Here is a 7,434-nt window from a genome sequence, read left to right as displayed (position 1 = left end):
TTTTACCCTACTGATGTGGCGTTGCTCCGATAGAAACCCCGCTCAGTACGAGAGGAACCGCGGGTTCGGATACTTGGTATTCGCGCTTGGCTGTGGAGCCAATGGTGCAAGGCTACCATCCGAGGGCTTACGACTGAACGCCTCTAAGTCGGAATCCCGCCTAGAAGGAGCGATACGTCCGTGCCCGAGGTTCGATACGGTTGGTCCGGGATAGCCGCGGCGCGCGGCGGGGGAAACTCCGCTCCGCCGCCGGTGACCAGAGCCGCACGAGACTGGAACCAGGGCCGGGGCTAACGAACGCCTCGGTCCGCCCTTCCGTCCCTAAGCGCATGTTCCTTGATCCGGGGTGCGAAATGACTCGTAAACGACCTGATTCTGAGTGCGGGTGTCATAAGTGGCAGAGCGGGTGCATATACCGCGATCCATTGAAAGTCATCCCGTCCACTCAAACATTTGTCGGGGGGGGAAGGCGAAAGCAAACCCCCGGTCCAGGTCTGGTTCTCTGGGGCGCGGGCCCCGGAGACTCCGTACACCGGTTAGAGGGAGCCGGTGGCGGGCATAGGGGAGGTGGGTACTCCCCTGTGAAATCCTGGATGACGGTTTTAGGTCTCGTAGTGGGCGAAAATCGGACTTAGTGCAATTTCCGAAACTCTGGTTCTCTGGGGCGCGGGCCCCGAGAGTCCGTACACCGGTTAGAAGGAGCCGGTGGCGGGCATAGGGAGGCAGGTCGCTCCCTTGAATGGTCCTGGATGTCTGGACTTAGTGCAATTTCCGAAACTCTGGTTCTCTGGGGCGCGGGCCCCGAGAGCCAGTACACCGGTTAGAGGGAGCCGGTGGCGGGCATAGGGAGGCAGGTCGCTCCCTTGAATGGTCCTGGATGTCTGGACTTAGTGCAATTTCCGAAACTCTGGTTCTCTGGGGCGCGGGCCCCGAGAGCCAGTACACCGGTTAGAAGGAGCCGGTGGCGGGCATAGGGAGGCAGGTCGCTCCCTTGAATGGTCCTGGATGTCTGGACTTAGTGCAATTTCCGAAACTCTGGTTCTCTGGGGCGCGGGCCCCGAGAGCCAGTACACCGGTTAGAGGGAGCCGGTGGCGGGCATAGGGAGGCAGGTCGCTCCCTTGAATGGTCCTGGATGTCTGGACTTAGTGCAATTTCCGAAACTCTGGTTCTCTGGGGCGCGGGCCCCGAGAGCCAGTACACCGGTTAGAGGGAGCCGGTGGCGGGCATAGGGAGGCAGGTCGCTCCCTTGAATGGTCCTGGATGTCAGCAGTTTCTGAAGAAGGGCGCCCTCTTGTGGTCCCATGGCCGAAGTACATGCTCTGAGCCCGGGTATCGCAGTGGGCGGAATGAGACTTAGAGGAATATTGACGGAGCCATGAGGGGCCTCCCCTGGAGGTCCCATGGCCGAGAAAAGTGCTCCGAGCCCGGGGTGATAGAGAACCGTGAACGCCGCGGTCTAAGACCTCGGGTATCGCAGTGGGCGGAATGAGACTTAGAGGAATGATGACGGAGCCATGAGGGGCCTCCCCTGGAGGTCCCATGGCCGAGAAAAGTGCTCCGAGCCCGGGGTGATAGAGAACCGTGAACGCCGCGGTTAAAGACCTCGGGTATCGCAGTGGGCGGAATGAGACTTAGAGGAATGATGACGGAGCCATGAGGGGCCCCCCCTGGAGGTCCCATGGCCGAGAAAAGTGCCCCGAGCCCGGGGAGATAGAGAACCGTAAAGCGCGCGGGTTTGGGGCTCGGGTCTTCCAGTGGGCGGAGTGAGACTTAAAGGAATATTGACGGAGCCATGAAGGGCCCCCCCTGGAGGTCCCATGGCCGAGAAAAGTGCTCCGAGCCCGGGGAGATAGAGAACCGTAAAGCGCGCGGGTTTGGGGCTCGGGTCTTCCAGTGGGCGGAGTGAGACTTAAAGGAATATTGACGGAGCCATGAAGGGCCCCCCCTGGAGGTCCCATGGCCGAGAAAAGTGCCCCGAGCCCGGGGAGATAGAGAACCGTAAAGCGCGCGGGTTTGGGGCTCGGGTCTTCCAGTGGGCGGAGTGAGACTTAAAGGAATATTGACGGAGCCATGAAGGGCCCCCCCTGGAGGTCCCATGGCCGAGAAAAGTGCTCCGAGCCCGGGGAGATAGAGAACCGTAAAGCGCGCGGGTTTGGGGCTCGGGTCTTCCAGTGGGCGCTCGTTCCAGCGGCGCGGGCTGGATGGTTTAGTCCGAGGAGGAGTGCTTAAGTGTGGGCCGGATAGGTTCGAGAGGTGCGCTGGGTTGGTGGAGGTCCAGCCCCGGAGGTTTGGAGCGGGGCGATGTAGCGAGCGAGGCCGAGTCGGGTGAGCCTGGGCCGGGCATGGGCGTTGGCGGCGATGGGGGTCTTCTCCCCGGAGGTTTGGAGCGGGCGATGGAGCGAGCGAGGCCGAGTCGGGTGAGCCTGGGCCGGGCATGGGCGTTGGCAGCGACGGGGGTGTCTTCCCCGGAGGTAAGTACCGTGGGGGGCAAGCGTGAGATATTCCAGGCCGGGAAAAGTGAGCTAAATTCGGCAAAGCGTTGTTAAAAAGGGGGGTCGGTTGATTTTTTTGTTAAATCTAAACGAACAAAGGGTGCGAGGCGTGAAAATTGCATTCAGCCGTGATTTTTTGGCAAAGTGCTAACCCTAGTGTTCTCCCAGTGGGACGTTTTAAAGTAGGACTTAGAAAAATTTCTGACCCTCTTCGCCCTAGGTAGCAAGCCCAAAACGGAGCACCTCGGAGAGGTAAAAATTCAGAGGGCATGGGGGTTTCCAGTGCGGTGCCGTCAGGACATTAGGGTTCCTTTAGAAAAGACGAAAGTTTGGGTACACCGTATGTAACTATGACAAGCCCAAGGCTCTGGTTCGCCTGTGGGCATGAATATAGTGAGATTTCCGCGTTATCTCACTGGAGGTGACCCCGGAACGGTTCAAAACCTAAGTCGAGACTTCCATGGGACCCCGGCGATGGGAGTTTGAAGCCCGAGGAGTGACGCCCTCTGGGCTAAGGTTGGTGGTAGGTTCGGCCCCCCTTTCTGGAGGTCTAAACTGACTTCCATGGACCCCGGTGATGCGAATTTGATGCCCGATGAGGAGCACACCTCTGGGCTAAGGGTGGTGGTATGCTCGGCCCCCCCCTCTGGATGTTTAAACTGACTTCCATGGACCCCGGTGATGCGAATTTGATGCCCGAGGAGTGACTCACCTCTGGGCTAAGGGTGGTGGTATGCTCGGCCCCCCCTCTGGAGGTCTAAACTGACTTCCATGGACCCCGGTGATGCGAATTTGATGCCCGAGGAGTGACTCACCTCTGGGCTAAGGGTGGTGGTATACTCGGCCCCCCCTCTGGAGGTCTCGAATGACTTCCATGGACCCCGGTGATGCGAATTTGATGCCCGATGAGGAGCACACCTCTGGGCTAAGGGTGGTGGTATGCTCGGCCCCCCCCCTCTGGATGTTTAAACTGACTTCCATGGACCCCGGTGATGCGAATTTGATGCCCGAGGAGTGACTCACCTCTGGGCTAAGGGTGGTGGTATGCCCAGCCCCCCCTCTGGAGGTCTCGAATGACTTCCATGGACCCCGGTGAAGCGTATTTCATGCCCGATGAGGAGCACACCTCTGGGCTAAGGGTGGTGGTATGCTCAGCCCCCCCTCTGGAGGTCTAAACTGACTTCCATGGACCCCGGTGATGCGAATTTGATGCCCGAGGAGTGACTCACCTCTGGGCTAAGGGTGGTGGTATGCCCGGCCCCCCCTCTGGAGGTCTCGAATGACTTCCATGGACCCCGGTGAAGCGTATTTCATGCCCGATGAGGAGCACACCTCTGGGCTAAGGGTGGTGGTATGCTCAGCCCCCCCTCTGGAGGTCTAAACTGACTTCCATGGACCCCGGTGATGCGAATTTGATGCCCGAGGAGTGACTCACCTCTGGGCTAAGGGTGGTGGTATGCCCGGCCCCCCCTCTGGAGGTCTCGAATGACTTCCATGGACCCCGGTGAAGCGTATTTCATGCCCGATGAGGAGCACACCTCTGGGCTAAGGGTGGTGGTATGCTCAGCCCCCCCTCTGGAGGTCTAAACTGACTTCCATGGACCCCGGTGATGCGAATTTGATGCCCGAGGAGTGACTCACCTCTGGGCTAAGGGTGGTGGTATGCCCGGCCCCCCCTCTGGAGGTCTCGAATGACTTCCATGGACCCCGGTGAAGCGTATTTCATGCCCGATGAGGAGCACACCTCTGGGCTAAGGGTGGTGGTATGCTCAGCCCCCCCTCTGGAGGTCTAAACTGACTTCCATGGACCCCGGTGATGCGAATTTCATGCCCGAGGAGTGATGCCCTCTGGGCTAAGGGTGGTGGTAAGCCCGGCCCCCCCTCTCTGGAGGTCTAGATTGACTTCCATGGACCCCGGTTAAGCGTATTTCATGCCCGAGGAGTGACGCCCTCTGGGCTAAGGGTGGTGGTATGCCCGGCCCCCCCTCTGGAGGTCTCCAAAACCTAAGTCGAGACTTCCATGGACCCCGGTTATCCGAATTTCATGCCCGAGGAGTGACGCCCTCTGGGCTTAGGGTGGTGGTAAGCCCGGCCCCACTCTCTGGAGGTCTAAACTGACTTCCATGGACCCCGGTGATCCGAATTTCATGCCCGAGGAGTGACGCCCTCTCGGCTAGGGTGGTGGTAAGTGCAGCCCCCCCTCTCTGGAGGTCTAAAATGACTTCCATGGACCCCGGTGAAGCGAATTTCATGCCCGAGGAGTGACGCCCTCTCGGCTAGGGTGGTGGTAAGCCAGGCCCCCCCTCTCTGGAGGTCAAAACTGACTTCCATGGACCCCGGTATAGCGTATTTCATGCCCGAGGAGTGACGCCCTCTGGGCTAAGGGTGGTGGTATGCCCGGCCCCCCCTCTGGAGGTCTCCAAAACCTAAGTCGAGACTTCCATGGACCCCGGTTATCCGAATTTCATGCCCGAGGAGTGACGCCCTCTGGGCTTAGGGTGGTGGTAAGCCCGGCCCCACTCTCTGGAGGTCTAAACTGACTTCCATGGACCCCGGTTATCTGAATTTCATGCCCGAGGAGTGACGCCCTCTGGGCTTAGGGTGGTGGTAAGCCCGGCCCCACTCTCTGGAGGTCTAAACTGACTTCCATGGACCCCGGTTATCCGAATTTCATGCCCGAGGAGTGATGAACCTCTGGGCTAAGGGTGGTGGTAAGTGCAGCCCCCCCTCTGGAGGTTTCCAAAACCTAAGTCGAGACTTCCATGGACCCCGGTGATGCGAATTTCAAGCCCGAGGAGTGGTGCCCTCTGGGCTAAGGGTGGTGGTAAGCCCGGCCCCCCCCCTCTCTGGAGGTCTAAACTGACTTCCATGGACCCCGGTGTAGCGTATTTCATGCCCGAGGAGTGACGCCCTCTGGGCTTAGGGTGGTGGTAAGCCAGGCCCCCCCCCTCTCTGGAGGTCAAAATTGACTTCCATGGACCCCGGTTATCCGAATTTTATGCCCGAGGAGTGACGCCCTCTGGGCTAAGGGTGGTGGTAAGTCCGGCTCCCACCCTCTGGATGCGTTCAAAACCTAAGTCGAGACTTCCATGGACCCCGGTGATGCGAAGTGACATGCCCGAAGAGTGGTGCCTTCTGGGCTAAGGTTGTGATAAGCCCGGTCTCTCCTCTGGAGGTCTGTGGTTTTAAAGTGAATATTTTCTAAGTCCCTCACCTGAGATTTTAAGAGAATCAGGACCCTCCTCAAGCCTCGTAGCGAGTCCGAGGGAGGTTCATCGTTGTCGGCTATGCGAAAGGGGTTCAGACGCCTCTAATCCTGTGGGCATATGGTTTCTCAGCCTGGTGCCGTCGGGATATTAGGGAGGCATTAAATCAGACGTAAGTTTGGGTAACAGCGATGCGAAACGCTATGCCCAAAGGAGTGGCTTCCCGATGGGCTTGAAATAATGGGAATGTCCGCTCTGCTTCCCTGGATGTGTTCAAAACCTAAGTCGAGACATCCGTAGACCCCGTTGATGCGAATTCCATGCCCGAGGAGTGACGCCCTCTGGGCTTAAGGGTGGTGGTAAGACCGGCCCCACTCTCTGGAGGTCTAAACTGACTTCCATGGACCCCGGTGATTCGAATTTCAAGCCCGAGGAGGTGCACACCTCCGGGCTAAGGGGATGGTTTGGGTGGCCTCCCCTCTGGATGTGTTCAAAACCTAAGTTGAGACATCCATAGACCCCGGTAATCCGAATTTCATGCCCGAGGAGTGACGCCCTCTGGGCTTAAGAGTGGTGGTAAGACCGGCCCCACTCTCTGGAGGTCTAAACTGACTTCCATGGACCCCGGTGATGCGAATTTCATGCCCGAGGAGTGGCGCCCTCTGGGCTAAGAGTGGTGGTAAGACCGGCCCCACTCTCTGGATGTCTAAAATGACTTCCATGGACCCCGGTGATTCGAATTTGAAGCCCGAGGAGGTGCACACCTCCGGGCTAAGGGGATGGTTTGGGTGGCCTCCCCTCTGGATGTGTTCAAAACCTAAGTTGAGACATCCATAGACCCCGGTAATCCGAATTTCATGCCCGAGGAGTGACGCCCTCTGGGCTTAAGGGTGGTGGTAAGACCGGCCCCACTCTCTGGATGTCTAAAATGACTTCCATGGACCCCGGTGATGCGAATACACAAGCCCGAGGAGTGGCACACCTCTGGGCTAAGGGGATGGTTTGGGTTGCCTCCCCTCTGGAGGTCTAAAAATGACTTCCATAGACCCCGGCGAAGCGAATTTAAAGCCCGAGGACTGGCACCCCTCTGGGCTAAGGGGATGGTTAGGGTGGCCTCCCCTCTGGATGTCTAAAATGACTTCCATGGACCCCGGTGATGCGAATACACAAGCCCGAGGATTGGCACACCTCTGGGCTAAGGGGATGGTTTGGGTTGCCTCCCCTCTGGAGGTCTAAAAATGACTTCCATAGACCCCGGCGAAGCGAATTTAAAGCCCGAGGACTGGCACCCCTCTGGGCTAAGGGGATGGTTAGGGTGGCCTCCCCTCTGGATGTCTAAAATGACTTCCATGGACCCCGGTGATGCGAATACACAAGCCCGAGGAGTGGCACACCTCTGGGCTAAGGGGATGGTTTGGGTTGCCTCCCCTCTGGAGGTCTAAAAAATGACTTCCATAGACCCCGGCGAAGCGAATTTAAAGCCCGAGGACTGGCACCCCTCTGGGCTAAGGGTGGTGGTTAATCCGGCCCCCCCTTCTGGATGTGTTCAAAACCTAAGTCGAGACATCCATGGACCCCCGGTGATGCGAAGTGACATGCCCGAGGAGTGACGCCCTCTGGGCTAAGGTTGTGATAAGCCCGGTCTCTCCTCTGGAGGTCTGTGGTTTTAAAGTGAAAATTTTCTAAGTCCCTCACCTGAGATTTTAAGAAAATCAGGACCCTCCTCAAGCCTCGT

General features: G+C 58.4%; 1 pseudogene; it reads left to right on the top strand.

Annotated features, from left to right (window-relative positions):
* LOC136684564 (28S ribosomal RNA) overlaps nt 1-457 on the top strand; it is a 4,635-nt pseudogene extending 4,178 nt beyond the window's left edge.
* The last annotated feature ends 6,977 nt before the right edge of the window (nt 458-7,434 follow it).

This window comes from Hoplias malabaricus, unplaced genomic scaffold, assembly GCF_029633855.1.
Source record: "Hoplias malabaricus isolate fHopMal1 unplaced genomic scaffold, fHopMal1.hap1 scaffold_29, whole genome shotgun sequence".
NCBI classification, from domain to species: Eukaryota; Metazoa; Chordata; class Actinopteri; order Characiformes; family Erythrinidae; genus Hoplias; species Hoplias malabaricus.
The sequence above is the reverse complement of the archived record's forward strand: the minus strand, read 5'-3'. Positions and strand labels throughout refer to the sequence as shown.